Source organism: Pinus tabuliformis, chromosome 8 (assembly GCF_031772625.1).
Source record: "Pinus tabuliformis cultivar Carrire ecotype Pingquan chromosome 8, CPIR1, whole genome shotgun sequence".
Taxonomy (NCBI): Eukaryota; Viridiplantae; Streptophyta; class Pinopsida; order Pinales; family Pinaceae; genus Pinus; species Pinus tabuliformis.
The window spans coordinates 923003021-923029680 of record NC_142294.1 but is presented as its reverse complement, the minus strand read 5'-3'; the positions used below and the strand labels follow the sequence as shown (position 1 = coordinate 923029680).

The following is a 26660-nucleotide window of genomic DNA, read 5'->3' as shown; positions in this document are numbered from 1 at the left end:
GTATTTTCCAGACAGTGGTAAGACTATTGTGCGATGGGATATAAAATTTCAAGAGGAGAAAGCCATGAAGTGTTCGCTTGAGAGGGAGCCACACTTGCATGCAGATGAGGAGCTATTAGTTCCTAAAGATGACCTTCAGGACGTGGATCAGCCACAGGACGAGGTTCATGGAGTGGAAGAGACCACTCATGCAGCGCCAACCATCAGAGGGCGAAAGCGCTTGACAGAAGCTGAGCGACTGGCTCAAGATGCAGAGAAAGTTGTAGGACCACCTACAGCTCAACGTAGGTAGAGACAGTCACCTGATCGGTACACTGGATACATGGCTCTTGTGAGCAAATGTGTTGTGACTGAGCCATCCTCTTTCGAGGAAGCTGTGGAGGATCCCGCATTGGTAGACGCCATGGTGGAAGAGTATGATTCGATTGTCAAAAACAGTGCATGGGAGATTGTTCCTAGACCAGAAGGGAAATCAATGGTGGGTTCGAGATGGATCTACAAAGTTAAGCAGGCAGCTGACGGGAGTGTGGAGAAGTACAAGGAAAGATTTGTTGCCCGAGGCTTTTCACAGATAGAGGGGATCGATTATGAGGAGACCTTTGCACCTGTCGCAAGGTATTCTTCCATACGGACGATTCTTGCTGTCTCAGCGCAGATGGGGTGGTACATTCATGAGATGGATGTGAAGACTGCGTTCCTCAACGGAGTCATTGAGGAGGAGGTGTACATTGAGTAGCCCAAAAGTTTTGAGATCTTCAGCAACGAGTCACATGTGTGCAGGCTCAAGAGAGCATTGTATGGGTTGAAACAAGCACCATGTGCTTGGTACACACAGATAGACAACTATTTCACCGGACTTGGATTCTCCAAGAGTGAGGCGGATCCTAACCTATACCAGATTGTGGTGGAGGGTAAGTTTCTTATCATTGTACTTTATGTAGATGATTTGATTCTAATGGGTGATGAGCTATTGATACTTTCATGCAAGGATGATCTTGCTAAGGAGTTTGAGATGAAGGACTTGGGTCTCCTTCATTATTTCCTGGGATTGGAAATTTGGCAGCGCAGTGATGGAATATTTGTTTCTCAAGGTAAGTATGCTTGGGAGATACTGGAGAACTTCAACATGCATGGCTGCAAGCCTGTTGATACTCCTCTTCCTGGAGGTTGGAGGAAGGAGGATGCCACTTCAGCAGAAGAAGTGGATGCCACTGTTTATCGACAGTTGGTGGGGTCGCTTATGTATCTGGTCAATACACGACCCGATATATGCTATGATGTTAACCAGCTTTCACAAGCTATGGTTAAGCCAACTAAGCTCTTCTGGAAGGCGAGCAAGCATGTATTGCATTATTTGAGAGGCACATTGGGATATGGTTTGTGGTATAGACAGGAGGATGAGGTGAAGTTATGTGGCTTCATGGATGCAGATTGGGCAGGGAGCCCAATGGACATAAAGAGCACATCAGGAGGGGTCTTTAGTATTGGGTCGACAACAGTTTCTTGGTACAGCAGGAAGCAGAGATCCGTGGCACTCAGCTCAACACAGGCCGAGTATATGGCAACAAGTTTGGCTGCATGCAAGGCTATTTGGATTAGGAAGATTCTGGTTGGTTTGTTCGGTTTTTACTTGGAGCCCACTGCGATTTATTGTGATAACCAGAGTTGCATTAAACTCTCGGCTAATCCAGTATTTCATGATAGATCTAAGCACATTGACATCAGCTACCATCATATCAGAGATTGTGTGCAGCGGAGAATCATGTTACTTTCATACATTCCAACGGAGGATCAGGATGATGATATCTTGATGAAGGCGCTCACCAGGAGCAAATTCGAATACCACCGAGGTAGGATAGGGGTTGCTGATAATCCATATCTTGTTGAGAGGGAGTGTTGAGAATGCAACAAGATGATGGATCTTAGTGGAAAGGAGTCACCTTCACTAAGTGGGCCTGCAGGCAAATTATGGCGCAAAGTCTATTTTTAGACTATGTCTATTTTTAGACATATGGATCATGGTCTATGAGTTGTAGAATGTTGTTTATGGATGATTGGTCATGTTGGGAAAAATAGATGGACTTCTATTTCTTGTTCACAACAGGAGTGATCAAAGTCTATTTTTAGACTGCCAGGCTAAAAATAGAAACAGTCAAATATTATTAGCCCTTAGTAATATTTGGACTATAAACTTTATCTTATTCTCTTGGAGCACTTCAGTTCGAGCTACAGATGTGGCACATGCAGCTGACAGAATGAAATATGCTTTTCTTATGTGTTAGTTGAGCTATTGCATGGAGGACTTCATTTAGAACTCATGCATGTGAGTTCTGTGGAGTTGGATGTGGAGTTGATGGAGTTGTGTTCAGTTGAACTAGTTGTATTCAGTCTAACTGGAGAATACACTAGTGATGAGTTGTGTGAATTGATTCTTAATTAATTCATTAATTATTAACTCATAAAGTAACTGAAGGATACATCAATTAACTCAGTGCATGGACAGTTCAATAGAGGCAGGTGTTAGAGGTAAGTGAAAGGGTGAGTTGTGACTATCAGTTGTGCATGAGGATTTTAACAAGCATGGATTGAGTTATGCCAATGAGTATTGCGTAGTATTTGCCGAGTAGAATAGCCTGTGCTCATGTGATTTCCAGTGTGAGTGATTCTCAGCAGGTATTGTGTAGTGGAGGCACGCAAAGCAGTGGAGAAGATTTGAACCTGTGACTTGTTCAGATCTGAGCTATTTTTGTGTGTAACAGGTGGAGATAGTACTGAGTACTTGTGAGGAGTATTGTACTATGTATTGTTACATGTTCTCAATCATTAATATATAGATAGTGTGGGGCTTTCAGCTGTAAGCTTTCCCCTGGTTACATATTGTGTTAATGTGTGCATGCGATTGATGTTTCATTGTTTTTGATGCTGCTAAATTGATGATCAACGTAGAGGAGGTTATGTATTATGCATGTATTCTGCAATAATGTATAATCAGGTTAATCTCTGTTGAATATTTGTTTATTATTCAAAATTTCTACACAGTATTGTAACTCCTTCATATGTGTTTGATTTAGGTAGAATTAAATTGATTTTAAAATATTTGAAAATGTATAAAAATATTATTGTAATAAGTTGATGAAATATATTTTTTCTTGGCTTAAGACAAATTAGGTTTAACAATTTGAAGATGATTTCATATTGTTGTCTAGGAAAGACATAATAGTCTCCTGAATGATTTTATAAATTTCATACTAGTTGAATTGTACTTAACTAAGTTAATTAGACGAATTGTGAGGATTGAACTCATAAATTGATCTAAACTATTGCTAGTTATAAAATCGAGTTAACATTCATATTGTTTATGAACTTGATGAATTGCTTTCTTGAAATTTGATTAACTTGTACATGATAACATATTTAGAGATAAACATTTTCTGTGATGGGAAACTTGTTATACTTGAGCTTAAAGGATAATGTATGCGATTAATGAAAATCTTATTTGAGTTCTTATTTTACCAAATATGTGATTGTATTATCTTTTGAGGGACAAATTGAATGAGAGTGAGATCACAATTTCATGAATTAGAATTGTTGCATGGTTTGAAAACCTAAGATGACTGTATTATATGTGGAATAGAAGAGATTATTGTATTTAGTAATTTATGCTTGGCTTTACAGTTGTATCAGTAGTTATTAGTCCTACAAAAAGGTTTTAATATTTTGGGAGGGTGGTAATTATCCTTATAAAAAAAAGGACTTAGTTATAGTCTAAATATTATTTAAAATCAACAAGAATCTTCATAGTTTGATAAATGTATGGTTTTCATAGCTTGTGTCTGTGTATGTATTAATAGTAAGGAATAGGATCTGAAGCCAAATCAATTGATTAATTACTAAATAGAAATCATGAGTGATTCTATAGTTGGAAAAACGGGCGACTTATAGTTTTCAAGATAGATTCAATAATATAGTTATCTTATTTTCATAATTATGAGATTTATTCTTGATTATAAACATGCAAAAAAAAGATATGTTTAATTTGTTTTTGGAATGAAGATATTCCAACTGAGTCATTCATAATTGATTCTCAAGTAAGAGAAGTGATAAAGATTACGAGAATTCAAGAAATGGTCTATAATATGAAAATGGGTCAATGAGGACTATATGGAACCTTAGCTTGTTAGTTGCAAATAAATAAATAAATAAATTGTGTCTTGAACCTCAAATTGCGATTTTTCCTAAATGGTAAGCATTTAGTAGAAGTTGTAGGTAGATCCTAAAGATTTGGATTGTAGGGATGTCTTATGGAATGAAAAGGAGAAAATTGTATTGGGAAGACATAAATAAAGTGGAATGTTAACTTGAAATTTCTAAATTAGACACGTTAGAAATCCCTGCTGCATTATTTGGTTTAATTTCTCCAACTTGTTCATTTCATCAACAAGTTATTTATAAATATAAATACTTAAATAAACACAAATGAAACATTAACTCATATACATATCATCAACTAAAATAAATGAGACAATGAGACAAGGGACACTATTATTTTTGAACAATCGTCCCCAGAAAAACCCAATACGGGAAAACCGATGCAACATATATGAGGGTTTTATCATGCAGTTTTTGAATACATCTAGGATGCCAGAAATGGCTCACCCAACAGATAATTCCCCTGGCAGTAGTACCTCTCCTCTGAGACAAATATTCTTCTTGATCAATCACTGGATGAACGATCCCACAGAAACTATGGCAGCTTCCACTGCTCTGCGTCACTCTGCAGGGACTACGTCACCCTTCCCGTGTCACCAGCACTCAGTCTACCCCACGAAAATTCTTTCGGCGCTGCCTCTTAGAGTTGCATCAGCTATGCTAGCCTCTGCACAATTACTAAAGTCTTTGCGTCAGCTCTTAGACCCTATGCATCACCCACGCTCGCCTCTTCAATCTCTTCATAGCTCCCAGTTGCCTTTGTGTAGCACCCAACTACCTCTGTGTTAGCCTCTCCATGCTCTGTGCTGTATCTCTGGCACTATCTCTGCCTCTCTTCTATGTATTCTCAGCCTTGTGCCGAACTGCCCCTCACTTCAATAAATCACTAGCTCAATTCTCTCGGAAAAACTCACTCCAGAAAATCGAACTAACTGATCAATTTGGTGTATCTCCAACTTACCCTCAAGCCTCCTTTTATACTTTTCCTGTTGACTATTCAATGGTCGATATTAATTCCCTAATCAATGGATAATATTAGATTTTTCATGATCCTCATCTCTTGAAACCTTCTAACCCAAAATTATATTAATATTTTAATTTTCCTAAGTTTATACTTAGGACCCCATTAAAAATATTAATTATTTTAATACCTCCTCATCTAGGTATAATTTCTCCAAACGATTTCTGGGTTTTGGAGATATTGTGTGCTTTAGCCTCTCCACCAATTCTCATGGCTAGAGAACATTTGATGCTATCACAAATAAACACTCCCTCTTACCAAGGAATGTGCTCTCATAATGATTCACCATGGAAACATCACACTCATCCTCTGCACCAATACCTGTGTTGATGCTTAGCCTGCTGCCTCACATCATCTACACTATTGCTTCCTATACTACTGCCCATGACACTGCCACTGCCATTGCTACATCTGTACTGCATCTCCCTCTCAATATGTTGCCCATGTTTCCCCTAGCATCGCCACTGCTAACTGCTGCACTGCAACTCAGTTATAAAGAAGTAGGTAACTGACTTCTCCCAAATATTGACATCCTATTTAGTCTAAAAGCCTTGTGAAACTGAAGCTACCTCTGTAGCTATCTTGTGCTCCCTCTGTTTCCACTGTCCTGCTACATACACCTCTGTGCCTCTCGCACTGTTGCAACCTCCACTGCACTGCCTCATATTTCTACACCCAAGCACTGCCTTGCTTCTCCACTACACTTTGCTCCACCCGACCCCTCTCATCCCACTATTGTCGTTAAGGGCACTCATAGCCAGATGTGATCCAAGAGTTTGGGGACCTCAAGGATCCTTCCCCTATTGTAGTTCTTTCGAACTACAGCTCTGAATCACCCCACCTCCTTCTTGGAGATGTGGCTTCGATCTCTGCCAAATAAATGTTGAACTGGTTCTCTTCTCCCTATTTTTCTACTGCTACAGCAAGACTTGGAAATGTATTTATTTGGCGTAATAAACCCTCTAAGGAATAATCTCCTCTTGACTCCCTCTGAGTCCTAATTTCCTTCATAGAAATCCTCCCACCAAATGTCAAATCACTCATCTCCAATCCTCCTTTGCTGCTACAACTCAGATCTAGATTCCTTGGCTAGAAAGCCATCGAGGTAGTGATTCCCTCTACGTTGGCTCCATCTTCTTAAACACTATTTGTCTTGGACAGAAATAGTGTCCCACCATTTCCTCAATTCACAATCGGCCCACATCTCTCCAAGGAACGAGAAATGAAGAAACTGAACCCTTCAGGCTCTGTGTAATACTGACAAAGGCTGAATATGATCCTCTTGGCCACAACGTCAATCCTTCTTGGCTGAGAAAGATGATCGGGCATTGCGTAGGTATGATATACCCCTCTCCACCTTTGCGTTGGCCCTCCTCCAGCTTGAAATGATGACGCAAGCTCTATGTCACTTCTTCTCTTTCTTCTTCTACTCTGGAACAACGTTGTCTCTCGAGACAGCTGCTACCTCTACAAATTTCACATTTCCGTTGGTCGCTTGAGTCCTCATGTGATTTTTAATGCTTTGATACCATGTTGAAATTTCTAAGTCTGACACGTTAGGAACCCCTACTGCATTGTCTGGTTTAATTTCTCCTACTTGTTCATTTCATTAATAAGCTATTTATAGATATAAATACCGAAATAAACACAAATGCATCCTTAACTCATATACAGATAAAAAACTGAAATAACTAAGGAAATCACACAAGGGACACCATTATTTTTGGACAATCATCCCCGGAAAAACCCAATGTAGGAAAACAGTGCAACATATATGAGGGTTTTATTATTATGCACTTTTTGAATACATCTAGGGTGCCAGAAATGGCTCACCCAACAGAGAATGCCCTTGGTAGTATTACCTCTCCTCAGAGACAAATATTTTGGTTGATCAATCACTGGATGAATGATCCTAGAACAAATATGGTAGCTTCAACTACTCTCTGTCACTCTACAGGGACTTTGTCACCCTTCCCGACTCACCAGCACTTAGTCTGCCTCACAAAAATTATTCTGGCACTACCTCTTGGCCCTCCGTCAGCTCTGCTAACCTCTGTGCAACTATTGAAGCCTCTGTATCATCTCTCAGATCCTTTGTGTCACCCACGCTAGCCTCTCTAGCCTCTGTGTAGCTCCCAAATGAATCTGCGTAGCACCCAACTGCCTTTGGATCAACCTCTCCAGGCTCTGCACTGTTTCTCTGGAACTATCTCTGCCTCTCTGCTATGTATTCTTGGCCTCGTGCCGAACTACCCCTCGCTGCAACAGATCACTAGCTCGATTCTCTCAGCAAACCCCACTCCAGAAAATTGAACCCACTAATCAATTTGGTGTATCTCCAACTTACCCTCAAGACTCCTCTTATACTTTTCCTGTTGACGATTCAATGACCGATATTAAGTCCCTAATCAATGACTAAGATTAGATTTGGCTTGATGCTCATCTCTTGGAACATTCTAACTCAAAATTATATTAATACACATTATTTTAATTTTCCTAAGTTTATACTTAGGACCCCATTAAAAATATTAACTATTTTAATATCTCCTCATCCGGTTAAAATTTCTCCAAATGATTTCTGGGTTTTGGAGATATTTTGTTCTTTAGCATCTCCACCCATTTTCATGGCTAGAGCAAATTTGATGTTACCACAAATAGACTTGTAAGAGTGGGATATCTATATCTATATATATATATATATATCAAATCATGTTTTATTGGGTAGTTTCACTCGCAATTGTATGTGGATGAGTTGATGCTTCTTGTATGAAAATTTGATTATGAGATGAGATCGACCATCATCGCTATTTATACAACTAATGTGGGAGTTGTTGTGAGTTTGAAGGCTCAAATTTTCTAGAGAAACCTAAGAAAATGACACATGAAATATTACGAAATTCTTAATGAATTAGTTAGGGAAAAGATAATCACGTGTAATGTGAGATCATTGTCATTTATATGAATATATGTTTTATATGTTATATCATTTATAGATAAACGTGTCTAGATATAATATGCTCAATTAGACTATTGTTTTGATATAGTATGTATTGTGGTGTATGTCAAAATATCTCTAGTATGGCATCACTATACATGGTACTTGATTGATAATGGAAGGGTTGTCTGCATGGAAAAGTTAATTAGATTTTGGAAATATATATATATATATATATATATATATATTCAACAACTATAAGAAAACTTCGATCCAAGTTTAATCCAAGAGTGCGAGTATGTAGTGTCCCACCTTGGCAAGGTTAGTTTTGTGACACTTGGAGAGGGTGATCCAGGTGGATGTTGGTGGACACCCACCTATCCCACTTGGACCCACACAACTCTCTCTTTCAGTGTTTTAGTTTCCTTATTTGTAGCACAGTTTACTATTTTAGTAGTTTTTCGGGTCCTGAACTTTGGGAGCTATTTTGAGGCCCTAAAAGATGTTTTTTTTGGGAAATATAGGAGTGACATGGGTCCATGGACTGATGTTTTTCTTCCCAAAGTTGTAGTTCTCGGATTGATCTTTCTAACGAGATATTGTGCGTGTCAAATGGAGATCGTATGCCAAAGTTACGACCCAAAAAATTGATGTACCAATTTACCCAAATGAGGCCCACAGTTTTGTGTTTCATCTTCTAGGGTTAGGTTTTTGGATGTTTAGGGTTTTCCATTGTTTCTCAACAATAAATAGGCCTTCGAGCCTCATTTTAACATAGTTCAGAGGCATATAGCCGCCACATCTCTTCTCAGAGATAAGCTACCATTGCCCTAGCTAGTTTATTTCCATTTCTGTTTGTAAGCACATTTCAGTATTTTACAGTAATGAAATGAAGTATTATTTCCACTGCATCTCTGTATTTATGGTTATTTCTATACTCTATTGTTTTCCTGTTTAAATCTGGATGAGTGGTATTAGAGCGGTCTGCTTTTTCTCTGTTTTTCTTTGCATGTCCCTAACGAAGTCAGGATATAAGTAGTTAGGGCTTGAACTAATCGAACCTTTGCAAGACCAACCTTGCAAATCCCAAAGGCCTCCCGTGGTGGATGAAAAGAAAGAAGAGGGGGTAGGAGATCTTATCAAAATATTTCTCAACAAATCCCTCAAGCGACAAAGGAACGCGATGATGGACAGCTTTGCCAAGATCCTTCAGTGGCTACCCAGAGGCGATGCATCGACTTCTAACAACTACTCTGGAAATGCCACACCCTTTAAGGTACAGGTTAATTTTGAAATCCCCATATTTGAGGGTCAAATAGATGCAGATGTCATAGATAAATGGTTAAATTTGCTAGAGGGGTATTTTTCTGTTCATGATTTTTCAAGTTGGGAAAATATTATTTTCACTCTTCTCAAATCAGCCCCCCACGTCAAAGACTGGTGGGAAACCTACTGCGAGAAGAAGGATGAAAGTACATGCTCACTATTTTTAGCCGTATCCACTTGGAATTCATTCCGGGATTCCATCAAGGAGAATTACTACCTTGTCAAGAGCTATGAGGACAAATACATAAAGTGGACCATGTTGTGGCAGGGAGGGGACCAAGATGTGCCAGAGTTCACAAACATTTTTCATACCCTTCACACACAGTTGGGTATCAAGGACTCTGAGTTGCATTTGGTACTCAAATACCGTGGTTTCCTACACAGATACATCCAGGAAGATATGGAGTTCCTGAACATCTCCTTGCTCGGCATGGTATATCGATACACAAAATCAAGCAGAAGTTTAAACAGAAGAAGCGAGACTTTGGATCTGCGAATCTCAAGCAAGGGAAAGGCTTCTCGAAATCGCAGAACCAAGGACAAAGCTAAGAAGGGGAAATCCAATACAACCCGTCGAAGCCACAAGAAAATAACAACACCACGAAGTCAAAGAAGGACACAGGAAAGTGGTGTGAGTTCCATAAGAGCCCCACTCACAACACAAGTGAGTGTCGGAAAGCAGTTGCTGGTGGCTGAGTTGAAGGCTTCAGAATCAGATGCATGTTCTGACCTTGAGTCAGAACCCAACAAGGGGAATGGCAAAGGGAACTAGATCATTGATGTAGAGCCTAGTGCCATTGTTGCCACCACTAAGATCCAGAAGAATGAGCCCGAAGATCCAGAGGTAGTGAAGCGGTTGGGCCTACCGACTACACCACACCTGCAGTCGTACAATATCAGGTGGCTTCCCCAATGACGAGATCACTAATTTCACCAGTAGTTCCACCTTCCCTACAGCATCAAGCCCTTCACAAATGAGTTATTGTGTGATGTTGCACCTCTAGATGTTTGTGATGTATTATTAGGCCAGCCATACTTGTGGAGGCGATATGCTGTGTATGATTCAAGGCCCTGAGTTGTTATTATTTCTTTGGGTAATTCATTATATAGGATACCGGAGGTAGCCCCACCTACTGCCACCTCTTTGATCACTGCTAAGAAAGGCAGCAAGCTCATCTCCCAGACCAGGAAATTTATTTTCTGTCTGGTTCACCCCCAAAGTAAGGGGAAGATCGTCGCCACATCCATGACCACCGTGAAGGGTTCCTCAATGTAGCAACAACAATAGAGGGATGCGGTCATGAAAGAACACAGGAATAGCTTCTCGTCACCGACAGGGGTACCACACAAGTTTCAGGTGGGCGACAAAGTCGGGTTGCATCTGCAGAAAGAATGCCTTACAACAACCCATCAGAAGCTCAGACCACTCCGACATGGTCCTTACAACATTACCAAGGCTGTGGGAAACAATTCTTTACAGCACAACATTCCCTCATTCCTTTGCCTACACCAAGTGTTCAATGTGTACTGCCCTCGACCATGGTTCCCACCATTACTTGACACATCAAAGATTGCAGAACAACTCACTAGGGACCAAGTTGAGCAGATGGAGGAACTCAACGCAATGGGGACCATTACTTCCTAAGGGGGGAGGAAGGATCCAGGTGGATGTTGGTGGCCACTCACCTATCCCACTTGGACCCCCACAACTGTCTCTTTCAGTTTTTCAGTTTCCTTATTTGTAGCACAGTTTACTATTTTTAGCAGTTTTTCAGGTCCTCATCTTCCGACGCTGTTTTGAGACCTTAAATGATGTTTTTCCATGGACCGTTGTTGCTCTTCCCAAAGTTGTAGTTCTCAGATAGACCTTTTTAACGAGATATTGTGTGCATCACACGGAGATCATATGCCAAAGTTACGACCTCGGGAAGTTGATGTACCAATTTACCCAAACGGGGCCCACAGTTTGGCGTTTCATCTTCTAGGGTTAGGTTTTTGGATGTTTAGGGTTTTCCATTGTTTCTCAACAATAAATAGGCCTTCGAGCCTCATTGTCACATAGTTCAAAGGCATGTAGCCACCACATCTCTTCTCAGAGATAAGCTACCATCACCCTAGCTAGTTTATTTCCATTTCTGTATGTAAGCATATTTCATTATTTTATAGTAATGAAATGAAGTATTATTTCTGTTGCATCTCTGTATTTATGGTTATTTCTGTACTGTATTGATTTCCTATTTAAATCCGGATCAAAGGGTCATTTTGATGCAATGATATAAGACTATGAATGTGAGACTTATGTATATACTTGTATGCCATAGACCTTGTTTGGGTAACGTGGTTTCTATGTGTTTATGATAATATCTATGGTTGTTTGTATACTACTGATGTTGGTTAAGGGCATATTATCAATTTTTTCTCTCCTGGTATCCTAGACATATGTGTATGACATGGATGGTAATGCAGGATTGATATACATAGATCTGTGGATGATCATGGTTATATGGAACATATGGTGAATTATGATTTATGGATGATACATGATTTATATGATTACATATGCTTAATCTTGTACTAAGCACGATGTGGCAGGGAACCTGATCATTGCCAACAAGGATGCTCAAGTATAAATTACTGCGGAAGTCATTTATCCAAAACCAAAATGATTATGGAAGTCATGTGAAATCCTTGGTAAAATGTGCGTAAATTATTTAGGAAATTTATTTGATTCATCTGATCTCTGATATTGTGATGTGTTCAGGTCTTGGAAAAATTTACCAACAAACCATCAGAGGGGTATGAGCTCATAATCAGTACCTTAAAGTGAAGCGCAGAGTTTCAAAGAATAGTAGTTGAGAAGCCATGGAAATTAGGGTGCGGAGTCCTTAATCCATGAAATATTAAGACATGGAGTCTTGGATCTCTAAGAAAAGGATTTAGGGCATGAAGCCCTAAATCCATGCAAGATAAAGACATGGAGCCTTGGATCTATAATAAAAGGATTAGGGCATAGAGTCCTAAATACATGCAAGATAAAGACGTGGATTCTTGGATCTCTAATAAAAGGATTAGGATGTGGAGTCATAAATATTTAAAATATCAAGGTGTGGAATCTTGGATCCTTATAGTAGAACAAGGTGTGGAGTCCTAAATTTACTAAATCGCAAAGATGCATGCAATAGGGATGTCAAATCGCTATTCTCTAGAAGAAAAATACCACTCATGGGTAGCTTAGGGATGAATTTCATTAATAAAATCCCATTTATGACAATTATGGAGTGACTTTCTAAAAATAGAAAGTCATGTCTAACATCTCAAGTATGACTTTCTAGAAATAGTAAATCACCTTACATCAATTGGTAATCAAGTGTAGTTGAAGGAAAAGCACTTAGCTCAATCACTAATCAATCATAATAGTTCAATGTCGACTTAATCATCATCATCATTATTATTATTCTCTATGAGACTATGATATTATTGAAAGGAATTACAAGTCACCTTCATTACCTCAATCACTTCACACTCTCACCTTGATGACTCTCATGGCTCTACATAAATCTCTCTCTTAATGAAACATTACACTATCTCTTAGACACCTATCTAAGAGATGGCATATTAATCTTACACTCATTAAAATCATATCATAAAATATTCCTCTTATTCTCTCTTTAATGCATATGTTACACTCTCCTTAACTGAGGTATGCATACCTCTTCTTAATGGCATGAGATACACTTTTATAAATGGAATATGTTAATTTTCCTCAAGGAATGCATATTACTCCTCCTTTATGAAAAGAATTTGTTTCTCCTTCTATATATTTGTCTCATGTGATCTCACTTGGGGGAGAGAGGTGGATGGTATTACCAAGAGTTTGAGAGGTTTGAAGAATACCGTGAGAGGGAGAGATCTGGAGAGTAGACAAATTCTAATCTAAATTACTAAAGAGATCTACCCAATGGAGTTGAACATGAGTGGTATTGAGAGGAAGTGAAACTTATCTTCCTTACCTAGCCTTGTATATCTCTCGACTACTATGTTCTGGTACTATTTGTGATATCATAAAGCTCAGGGGTTCCAGGAGAAATGTTCTCCCTATATATGGTTGGGTGGAAAATTGGATGGTTCCCAATGCATTTGTAAGGGCATTTGAGCTAGAGCATATTATTATCTAAACCATTGGAGGTGGAGTGTATTCTGATATTTTGGAGTCATATATACACATTGTTAGGTGTGTTCATAAATATTCTTGAAATTTTTATATATTATTAGCTTAAAGTGTTGTAGAACATTCAATTTATTGGAAATTGCTACTTTTGGATGTTTATGATATGTTTATAGAGTTAATTCTGAGCTAACCAACAATGAATGGAAGTTATAGTTGAGAATGTGCATGTAGGGGGATTAAAACAAGAATGTGTTGCTAAAGTCTTTAAGTTTAGTTTAGAATGATTTTTTGTCCATAGTCGTTTTCCATGAGTTTGATGAAAATATCATACTAGCATAAATTTGGGTTTTCTTTCTCTATATACAATTGAAGATGAAGTTTTCACGCTAAGTGTTTGACAAAAGTGATAAATGAGATAGTAGGAAATTTTTTGATTGTTGTTATAAAGAATCGCATCACTGGGAATTTTTGTTGTGACTCATCCCAACATCAAGGGGTATATGTACCTACAGAAAATGTAACACCCATGTTGATTCCCAAAAACATGTTTTCAGACTCCGTTTCTCAAATCTAGTTGATTTTGCAGAATTGTTGTTGCTTGTATGGACTGCTTGTTGTTTGGTTTTGCTGAATCTTGTTCATATTGGATTTCCTTGGTGATCTATATTTATGACACTAACCTAGTTCATTCACTTTTAAATTTTTGTTTTATAGTTTCAATGGTTGATACCTTGATAGTTTAAACAACTTTGTGTTTGTAGATTGCATGCTTGCAAAGTGTTTGATAAAATGCCTCAATGGTTGCAGATTGCATGCTTGCAAAGTGTTTGACAAACTACCTCAATGGATCTAGATTGCATGCCTGCAAATTCTTTGAAAAAAATCCTCAATGGTTGTAGATTGCATATTTTCAAAGTGTTTTTCAAGAGGCCTCAATAGTTGTAGCTTTTGTGTATATAAATTGTGAGATTAAATGTCTTACTAATTGTAACTTTTATGTATTAGAAATTTATGAATAGATCATTTAATGGATGTAGCTTCCTATGTCTCTAAGATTTTGTATGAATGTGAAAAATGAATTTAATAAGTTGTTGAAGTGTGAATAGAGAATAGGAAAATTTTTATTTTTATTATCTTAAGCTATCATTAAAAAAAAGGGTTGTTGCTGGAAACAATTTTATAGTAACCAATTTTGTAAGCTTTATTTTTTTGTGCAAGTGAGAATAATAAGTTGCCCAAGGTACATGTATGGATGGGTGCAATATTATGTTTGAGTGACTATAGCAAACAAGTATTTGTGCCTAATTTTGGAAGGTACATTGTTTTAATTGGTACTTTTAGAAGAATAACATGCTTTTGAATTTGTAACAATAACTACTCTTCTTGCAACATTAATTATACAGGTATCATGATTGAAACAATGCCATTTTGTAAATAGTTTTTTTGCCTTAATGCTTGGGAATGGGAATTTTTAGTTGATGAATTTGAAAACATTCTTGGCTTGATATATTTTTTTATTTTGTTTTTCCATTTCACAAACATATCATTAGATTTTCTGATGAATAGAGCCATATTCCTTCTTCCATTACCTTGTTACAGGCAGGTTAATAATCATGCCCTTATATGTGATTTTTGTAATAGAAGCATGACATTTTACGTTCTTGTGGTATACTTTTGTGCCTATGACATCAAGAGTTAATAAGTGGATCCTATTTAGCATAATCTAGGGGTTCAAATAGGTTGATTAAGCTTAATGCTCACACATGGCATTATGATGGAATTTATTTTGAGTCTTACTTAGAACTCATGTATATGTATAAAATGATCACATGTTATATTCTTTAAAATTGAGGAGAATTGTGCATTGGAAATGGTTTTAAGGGAAAGTTATCCCCGCCTTCTTATATTATATTCTTATATTGAAACAAATGAAGGAACATGATTACATGATAACTATGTTAGTCATATTATTAAAGAAATAAAAATGAGAATTAATGTTCAATGTGACCTATATTTATCTATATAATTGATGGTTGGTAAGCTGGGACTTTGCAATATACATAATTATAATTATCATTATCACATGCAAGTTTTAGAATTATCTTTTTGCGACCATGTTTGGCCCTAATCTCATATAGGTTGAAAGTGCCATCTAGATTGTTCTTGTAATAACATAATGGAATTGCTACACTTTCACCAACAACCTTTAATCTAGAAAAATGTATAACAACATTGAATCTACACCATGACAAAGAAAATCTTCTACTGAGATTCACGAATTCACTACTTTTAAGGGTTTTTGTGCAAGAAATGGAAGGATAGTACACAAAAGGAAGAACAAAGAGCTAATCATGAACAATTCAACCATCATAGTAAGTACTGTAAAGCTAGAAAAGATTTGACAGACTGTAACTAAATCTAATGTACATATGGTGCTGATCAACATACTAAATTGTATATGACAAAACAAAAATTATGACCTAAGTAGTCTTGAAGAAAAAAATAACTACAGGTAAAAAAAATAGGGCATACAAATGAAATGTGTAAATGAATGGTTCAGAACATTTTTCTACCCAATAAAAAAAAATAACAAAAATAAACATATAACATTTGATTCGATAACTAGAATCTAGAATGTAACATGTATAACCAAATAATCTTCCTAATTGACCAATGAAAAAACCTTCTCTACATCTTGTTTGTTGAAAATATCTCCCCGCAATCATAAGAAAAGTTCACTTTGATTATTCATGTCATTTATAGTACCATTTTTTGTATCATCACACCCTAACCATAATTTAATATATATTCAAATATATAAGTGATTCTTCTTAAGAAACAAAACACAACTAATTTACAGAGGATACTATGTTGTTGCAAGTGACATGCAAATTGAAGGATTTTTTTCCATGATGATGTATGTTATTTCCTCTCAAAATATGAGAATACTTGAAAAAATTTACATAGTTAAATCTCCAGAATTCAAGTATCATGGTTATTTTATTGAAATTAGTGCAATCTAAAGAGGGTGAAAAGTGAAACTAGTTAAAATGATCTATCTAGTTAAAATGATCTATCTAAAGAGTGAATCTTCCCAAAACCCACAACAAGATAAGCATTAAAATTTAAGAATAAGGATATATTTTAAGGAAATATTAAAGATAGGTCAAATAATATAAGGACTTATGTGTTGTCACCATGCTTACCAATTTGTTTTGTTGAAGTTAAAAATTCCTCAAATTTCAAAGCCTACAACTGAAATCATAGTGTTTTATAGGAATTCATTCTTTTAACATGACTTCTTTGGGTTATATAAAAGTAAATTAAATTAAATTAAAAAATTTGATACCTTCACCTATCATACATTCTTGTCAATGCTCCCAATACATTCTCCCTTGTTTTTGCTGCTAAAACGACTATAGTTTGTGTACCTAAACACCAATGGAAGCTGAAATTTTGTGCCTGAAGAAATATAGTTTGTGCATTTTATTGAAGCAATGTAGTTTTTGCTTGTCCTAAAACACATGTTGCTGCTCAAAACCTAGAGAATGGAACATTTCCCTATGGATGTTCTTAAACCTGAATCAACCTATCGAAAGATTGACCTATGTGGCACTCGGAATAACTACTACAACACTCGAACTCCACAAAATAAACAACTTAAATTTATAATTCTTAGAAATCTCTACTAAATTTTGGGCAAAACAACCCTTTCCTCCTACACTAATTAAAACTAACATTGAAACATTCAAAACATTTGTTTTCCTATACAAGCTAGCGAGAAAGAATAACAGAGTGTTGTGAATCTGCCATTATTAGTTTATCTCATATCTGAGGAAACTTATTAGGACTTTTCATAATTAAATATTGATTATCGACCAATCCTCAACCTAAGGTTACCTACTTCACCCTTCACTTGCCATCCCTCAGTCAGATTCATACATGGCACATTGAGACAATGACTACCTGTGTTATTCTTATTATCGAGGCCACACAAATATCATTACACGTGGAGAAAGAGGACCCACATGTTGATCTTCTTGTTGCTTGTTTAATCTATGAGCATGTAACGCTCAAATATAAAACACTTTAAACCCAAACCATGGATTTTTTGTCGTCATAATATTAACCATCCACCCATGTTATAAACAAAAAGCATGGTAGATTCAACAGACCTAATCCAATGGAGATGGCAATTTCCAACTTCTAAAAGAAAATAACATCCATATACATAAATACATAATAAATAGATGGTTTTTAAAGAGATGGTAGTTTCGAACTTTAGGAATAAAACAATATTCATTTAAGGAATTTAGACTTCTGTAATCCATAACATTGTTTAGAAAATCTTCGGCAAAATCACATAACCAATCTTTTGTCAACGCGTTTCGAACCAACCAGTGTGGTTCATCGTCAGGACAAGTTGAAGAACCAAACTGGCTTAGCTAGATTAAATAGAGTGTGCAGAGACTCCAACGGCTAATTTGACCTAATGATCCTAGTCAAACCACTAATCTTATTATTAATAAAAACATATAATTAGTTAATATAATAATTAAAAATATTATTTAAATATATATAATCTATATATATTATTTAAATATAATCTCTATTTATTATTATTTAAATGTAATTTATATAATCTATATTTATTATTTAAATATAATAGTCCATAATAAATTCTATCTTCATGTTTATTAAATAATCTATATTTATTATTATTCCTAAATTATATAAATAAATAGTATTAAAATACTATTATTCTTAGAATTTAGTTACAAAAGGTAATTGTGTATATAATTTTAATAATAATTATTTAAATCTAAGGGTCTATTGGTAAACTAGATCTTCTCTATTTTTCTTTAAAATATATCATTTTTATTAATTATTTTAATACAATGGCCCATTCGAAATTCAATTAATAAGTTATATACAATAATTAAAGTTATTGAATAATCTATAATTACTTAATAATCTATAATTCCAATATTATTAAAAAACATTTAAATAGTATTCTAGTTAAATCATTATTATTCTTAGAATTTAGTTACGTTAGGTAAATACCATAATTTAAGTATATGTTTTTTTACTAATATAACTAATTCAAACTAACTCAATGTTATTGGTATATCATATATTTATATTAATTTCTTGTTTATCATTTAAACCTAATGGTTATTTGGTAACTAGATCTCCTCTTATAATTAATTTAGTAATTTGTATTCATTAAATAATGAATATCTAATCACTAATTTTTTTATTTTTTATTTTATTAAAATTAACTATGTTATTAGGTAAATAAACTATTACTTATAAGGTTTAAAAAGGGGTTTTTTTATTAAATAAATAAATAGGAAATTAGTTAAAGGGAAATTTCAAATACAAATTATGGAACCAAAAAATCTAAACTAATAAGAATATACCCTTTAGAATCATAAACGGGATTGAGTTATTTATTAAGTAATTTATTTATTAAGTAATTTATTTATTAAGTAATTTATTTATTAAGTAATTTATTTATTAGAATCAGAACACTTGTATACACCACCTCTACCAAATATATTTGCATTCCTTCAATTGTAACTGGAAAGCATTTAATTTCAATGAAATTCTTTTCCTAAATCCTTTCTGACACAATTGTCTCAAAGTTTATCCATTTTTCTACTGGTGTGGGAATAGACATAGACAAGATGGATGAGGATGAGCATTGCATGGAAAACATCCAAATTAATTATCCCATAATCATGTTTAATCGATAATAGAGAAGAATTGAGATGCATCCTTTCTTCTAACACTTAAAAAGACAAGTGGTTTTGTACATACTTGAAGTAAGATAATGTATGCCAAATTATGAGGAGATTGTACCACCATTTTTTTTTTATCAAAATCAAATAAGTCACATGAAATCAAATATAACAAAGAGATTTTGTATGTTCAATTCATAAAAGTCAAATAGAAAAAGCATTAAGTGCCATCAGTTAAATTTACAGCATTTTCAATAACAAAAGTGATGGATAAGATATATGAATCCAATTTTATGAAAAGAAAAGAAAAGAAATTAGTGTCCACTGGCACTTGCTATAGTATGATACTGATTTTAGATGATAATAGAGCTTATCTTGTGAAATCATTAGTTTAGTTCAGTTCATTTTAGTCCATACTAAGATCCATGGAATTGGAATGGAATCAAGAAGAAAAGGAATTATCAAAAAGTGTGAAAATTCAGAATTCTGAAACTCTTTATTCATGCTCAAAAAATTATTAAGGCAGATAGGTAAGAATATTTCTTCAAAGCCAAGAAAAGGTACATAAAAGACACTACCTATATACATATGCATATACATCCAACAAAAACTTTATTTATGACTGATTGATGTTGCATAGTGGAAGGAAGTCTATCCATCCTCTTATACTGAGGCTACCTCTCCCCTAGCCATGTTATCCCCACCTAAAATGCCTCTTGCTAATATAACACATCAAGATCTCAATGCTAGTAATATAACTTCTGAAACAATACCTCAAATTAAAAACATGATGATTTCTTCACCTTACTATGTTTAGGCTCTCAACTCTTCTTTCCAACATATATACATTAATATAAACTTTAAAAGCAACATGGGGCTATTAGGCTCCATTTCTAAGATAGTATAAATCTATGGAAATTCAAGAGGCCAAGTTGGCACAAACCTTATCCCCGTTGCTACTTTTGTGGGCTTTTTATGATCCAAGAGCATAAGTATGTCTAGCCTCATTCAATTTGCATGCTAATCTAGAAACCATGGCTTCTAAAGAAGGTCTTGGCGTGAGTACATGGGATGTCCATTCTGTGGCCAAAACTATAATTTCATTTGCAGAATTTTGTTTCAATTTTAGCCTTGAATTTCCCTTTTCAGAATGCATGATTAGCTCCATATGGTGCTTGAAACAATGGTCCCATCCTATTCCTTTCAGTGAAATTCTTTTGACCTCCCTAACCAAAGAGGACTCATCTCAGAAAGAGCTAGTCACTTCATTGGTAGTTCTCTTGTAGGGACCAAACCATTTGGTCTACATATATCTATACTTATTCCATGGTGCATTGCATTCCCATTTTCTTGAGTGATTTATTGGCAGTGCCAGACATGATGTCAATGACATGCTTCAATCTCTCGACCTTCCCTACATATACATTGGGAAAAACTTGCAATAAGGCACTGAATACAATTGTGATGCTAGTGATCTCAAGCTATACTCTAAAATCAGTGTCCACAAAGAAACATGCTCCATTAATTACTACATCTATGTAATCATAATTCCCTGTAGGGAATCCACAAATGTGTTCCCACCTTGATTTTCATAGTCCTACATTGTACCCAAATTTGTTCAAATAATTGATCACAGATTGTCTAAAGCATCATTTATGGTCAATGACTTGGGGTTTATCTACATTGTAATTTTCAACTTCATTTTGATTTATCTCAAGAGCCCTAACAACTTCCTTTTACAAGAGAAACTCATATGGATTATTAATGCAGGACAAGAACACGCCATCTAGTATCTTCTTAAGCTCTGCATTGGGAAATTCATTGAAATCATCCCCAACAAACCCATAATTAGAATCACCATCCACCTCTACAATATTATTAGAGCAAGGCTCTCCAATTCCATTCAAGAAATTTTAACATGACCACCCACTACTACCAACTTCCTTATTTTTCATTCTTCCTTCTTCTTCTTCTTCTTCTTCATGAAATTGGGAACCATATCAACAAGGCACACAAAAGCAAGATCATTCTCGCTACCATTGTTGCAATAGTTGGTAGTCTCATGATAATTATCACCATAGAGTATGGCACTCACCATTTCATATAGAGGATATGTCACTATCTTCAACCTTGGAGCAAAAGAAATCTCAAAACAATGGTCATGGTGATAATTCTAATGAATTATAGGGTGAGAAACCACTACAACAAGACTTGAAGTTGCAACTTTAACAATATGCATGGAGGATGATGACCTTATCAAATTACTTGTAACAAATTGACGAGGTTTCTCCTCCATATTTTGATTTGAGATATGGTTGCTATCATTGTTTCTTGACCCAGATGGGGCCACATGCCTCCCTACATAGGATTCCAAGAGGTATTCTTCCCACAAATTCAAATTCTTAATATGATCCTCCTGATCACACAAATAAAGATTAACAAGCTATGCTACAAGTAAGCAAAATCACATGGGTATCCAAAAATCCTGGCAAAAAATAGTTATTGATCCTCTAACCTATAATACTATACATCATGGGAATAAGCATGGACATTCTGAAAAGACGGTTTTATGTGGACTAATCGAAACACATTCTGGAGAAGTAATATTATCAGATTAAATAAAATCCATATAAATTCCACAAGGCCATTAACCTGTGTATTTACCTCAATGACTGAAAATAAATATTTTCAAAAAATCCATGTACCTAGATGTTTTAGGTCAATGGCACATGAGAAGTGTGTGGCTCTTTTGGGTTTTGATGAAGGATAAAATTGATTGGAATAGACCCATACTACCCCGGTCCAAGGATTTGAAGAAGAAAATGAACATGAAATTCGTTCAGGGAAGGTGTTGGGAAGTTTGGGTGGTGATATCTCTCTCTCTCTCTCTCTCTCTCTCTCTCTCTCTCTCTCTCTCTCAGATATATATATATATATATATATATATATATATATATATATATATATATATATATATATATATATATAGATATATATATCTATCTATATATATATATATATATATATATATATATATATAAGGAAATGTGTAGGGACATATGTGTCAACCTGAAAGGATGAGAAAGGATGTCATCTGTCATTCCCGTGTTAAACCCCCTTAATTTAAAATGAATGCATGATTGATTTTCTGAAATATTCTAACCCTGAATTAGTCAACCTAAAAGTTATTTTTCTTGATATTTCATTCTACACTAATCAAACTACCAGTCTATTGCAAGAAAAAAAATTAGTATTCAAAACTCTATTGAAAATTTAAAACTCTACAATAATCAGAGGGATGGAAAATCCGACAAAATGAGAAAGTATGCAGTTGTTGCAGTTTCAATACCCAAAATATTATAAATATGAAATTATGAATTAAAATTGATGGGTGTCAGCATCTCAATATAGAAGGAAAAAATAATGTGTACAATTATAGTGGCATCTTTGTGGAGATATACCCCATATTCTCTAGGTTGGTTGAATTTGATACAGATGGCATGGAAATTATGGTTTGTACCCTTATTATGTACACATCCTCATCCTCATTGTGTACATATCTTCTCCTCATTTGATTCACCAACATGGTCACAATTGTAACTATAATACTCATCATTAACTGAGACCATGTGTTGGGTCAATTTACTAGGTAGATTAACACAAGTATTTAATTATCAATCCGGGCTTGTAAGCTTAGAAGCATGTCCAAAGTCTATGGATTCCAATGGTAGTCAATTTTAGATGATGGAATAGTAAGATTAAAAGAAATGAATATTACAAATATAAACTCTAATTAAGTAATTTCTAATTCACTTAAACAATATGTGGGATGAGGCTCATAACTTAGGATAACCTGGTTGTCCTTCCCTACAATACTATTTCCATGAAGAGAAATACAAAAGAAATAATTAAAAATGGTTTATGATGCAGAAGATGTAAAAGAAGAGGCTCCTAACTAAGGAGGGCCAGCTTGTCCTTCTTCACAATTCTACTCTATCATAATCACCATTGCTTCAAACTAGATATGCAGAAATAACTTCAAATGAGAAAAGGAGAATGAAATTCAGTTTTAGTTCAAGATCAAATAGAAGGGGAATTTAACTTAAATTCCTATGTGTCCCTTCATATGTAGATTAGAATTAAACCAATATTCATTCAACAATCATCACACATCTAAATACATTTGAAACAAGAACTAATTTATGAAAACTATGAAAATTTAACCAAGAAGTGCACTTAGCTTGGTGTGGGGGCCCTCCACCCTTGCCTTGCACACTTGAAGAAATCTTAGCTACAAAAACTTCAGTAAATCAACCAAGCATGAACAAAAAATTGAAATGAAACAGGTTCTTCAATTAACTTTCAGTCTTCAAAGAGTCTCAAAATTAGATTACATAAATTCTACATGCTTAAGCCTTCAATAGTCTTGGCTTAAATAGAGAAATAATAAACAAAATTGACTAAAAAGTCTCTAACAACCTTATCTATCCTAATCCCATCTATCCTGGTCGAATCCACCCATTCAGTTACACAAAATTTGGAAAAATCCCCAAAATCACTAATTTTGGCCTATTTCCTAGGGATTTTCTGGATAGCAGGTCATGTTTGACCAGAGTTGACCGAGCCTGTTTAAGATTAGTTTAACCAAACCAATAGGAGTTTGTTCAATCTTAGTTCCCAAGATTTCTAGAAATGTGCTCAACTTGTGCCCAGGTGTCCTGCAAGTATGACATCAATGAAGCCATTCCAGTGATTTCGGATCTTGTCCAAAAATGCACTTAAAATCCAATTTTTGTAAAAACATCTAAAAATTGAAAAACTTAATTTATATACCTGAATATGCATAATATTGTCAAAATAAGGTGTATTTCGATGATATAATGTGGAAAATGATGGAAATTAGGTGGATTTTAATAAGCAAAATTTGATAAAAAACGAGGGCCAATATCACCCCCTTGCTGATCTTCAAGCATGTCCTCGTGCTTGCTTTCTCCTCTTTGATCTTATAACTCTGCATCCTGACCTCCCTATTGTTCTACCTGTGGATATTCAATTACGGTAAAATATTTCTAAATAATGGGAGCTAGTTCTGCTCATGGTTCTCCCAACCATTCCCTTGAAATCCCCTTGGTTTTGTCAAATTCTTGGGCTAAAATGCAAAGAAAATTTCATTGTTGAATATTCATGAGACAACTTATGTGTTATAATGCCTTCAAAAATCGATTTCTGGAACAAGAAGCAATATTTGTGTTGTGATTCATTCAAAAATTGATTTATGGGAGAGATATAAGCGAATTTATAGTCTTCTAACACCTCTCTTTTCTCTGGCAACTAACACTTTATTTTCAAAAATTTCATTCATAATTTTTTCACTACTGTGAACTCACCAACACCACTTGACACCATCGTGCATGAGTTTTGTTTTTGAATTTTGTGTAAATAAGAATGAAACTGGGGTCTTGTACTTTATTTTTTTTAAATTTTAATCTTGCACTTGGAACTTCGATCTTGAAACTATGCTGCCACTAGACTTATGTTAATTCAGGATTTGATTATGCTTCCACCAATGGACTTGGGCTATGATGTCAATTAGATAACTGGATTCTTCGATTTTCAAACCATGTAACTATAACTTGGACTTGGAGTTTTTACTGACAACCAATTTAAATCAAATCTCTGACCTTGATTCTTAACTGAACTCAAACACTCCACGCAATCTACAAAATGAGGGTTGAAAGAACTAGGAAAATATCCCAAATAACAATGAATTGGAGAAAATTGTCTGTGCTTATCTTGATTGAGCTTGTTCTAAAGAAAACCCATGTTTTCATTTTTCAAATTGCGTTTCAGTTTGCTCAGAAAACACAATGAAAAATAGTGGCTTCTTAAAAATTTCGAATTTTAGAACTGGACGTTTTGATTCTGAGATTTTACTTTTGTTTTTGTTGTTTGTGGATCAAAATCTCTATTTTGATGACTGGAAAAAAAAAACTCTATTAATGTTCTGGAAAATACCCTGTCTCTTCCTTAAAAAAATCACCTCTTGGTCACTACCCTTGAATTCTGAAAATGAAATCTAATTCTGAAAATGAAATTTGGAATGTTCTAGAACACTGCTTCCAATTTTTACTAATTATCACCACTATATATCTATTCAGAATTGAATCCGGGGACTTACATCATTCTATAGGCGACATTACCAAAGGCTTTATTTTCAGAAATTGAATGCTGGAGAAATGAACAGTTAACTCTCTTAAAAAATTGAAATCGAATTGAAAATTCTGGGAATGAAGAGAATTTTTATTACCTTCTCTCTCTTGAAACAGATCTTTTGGAAAAATACTACTACTCCGGCCTTTTAAAAAAGAAATTGAAATTAATTTTCTAAATTTACCCACACTGGCTTTTTTCAAAATTGAAATCAATTTTCTGAGTTTACTGCCTCTTCAGAAATCAGATTTAGGGAAGAAATTAATTTCCTGTGTGTTTTGCAACTGTCATCATGCAATTCGAACTGAATTAATATGACTGAAGTTTTGTGTTGGTTATCACCCACCTAGAACTTGAATGTAGATCTTTGATGCCACTATGCAATAGAAACTTAGACTGCCACCAACACTTGCCAACTCAGAGCATATTACATTGTCAGCTGAGATTTTACACTGCCAGTTATTTAAATGTAAATTTCAGAATGTGGATATTATTAAAAAAATCAAATTGATTGCATTTGATTTCCTATGCAAAATCAACTTGCCGTCTTTTCTCTTGGAAATTATGATTTAATTTTTACCAAAGGTTTAACTCTAGCACTCAAACATTTCATAGCCGTAACACCGACTTCATTAAGCAATAATGTAGCTTGAGTTCTGTTTTGGCTCACACTCTGTTCATAACCTTAAGAACTCGATTTTTATGTTGTCAACGTTGTAACTTGGAGTTTCAGATTCTAGTTTATGCTGCCAACAACGCACCTCAATTTTGATTTGATATCTACACTGACAGTTGTTTAAAAACTAACTCAATTTCATTCCCAATTAAAATCAAACACCTTGATTCAGGGGATTTGTAACTTACAACTTAATTTCGGACTTTGCTGGTGCAATTAATGAGACTCGGCATTTTTCAAGTATATGATCTAGATCTCTTCAACACCATATACCTTGGAAACTTCGAAAACCTTTTTTTATCTCCCTTTCTAGTTTTGTGTTGATGAATGATGCTCTTGGAACATAAATGTGTAGTGTTTTGAATTATGAG

At 35.1% G+C, this 26660-nt stretch overlaps 1 pseudogene; it reads right to left on the bottom strand.

Annotated features, from left to right (window-relative positions):
* The window catches only part of LOC149238541 (uncharacterized), a 45753-nt pseudogene that overhangs the window by 2681 nt on the left and 16412 nt on the right, over positions 1 to 26660 (bottom strand).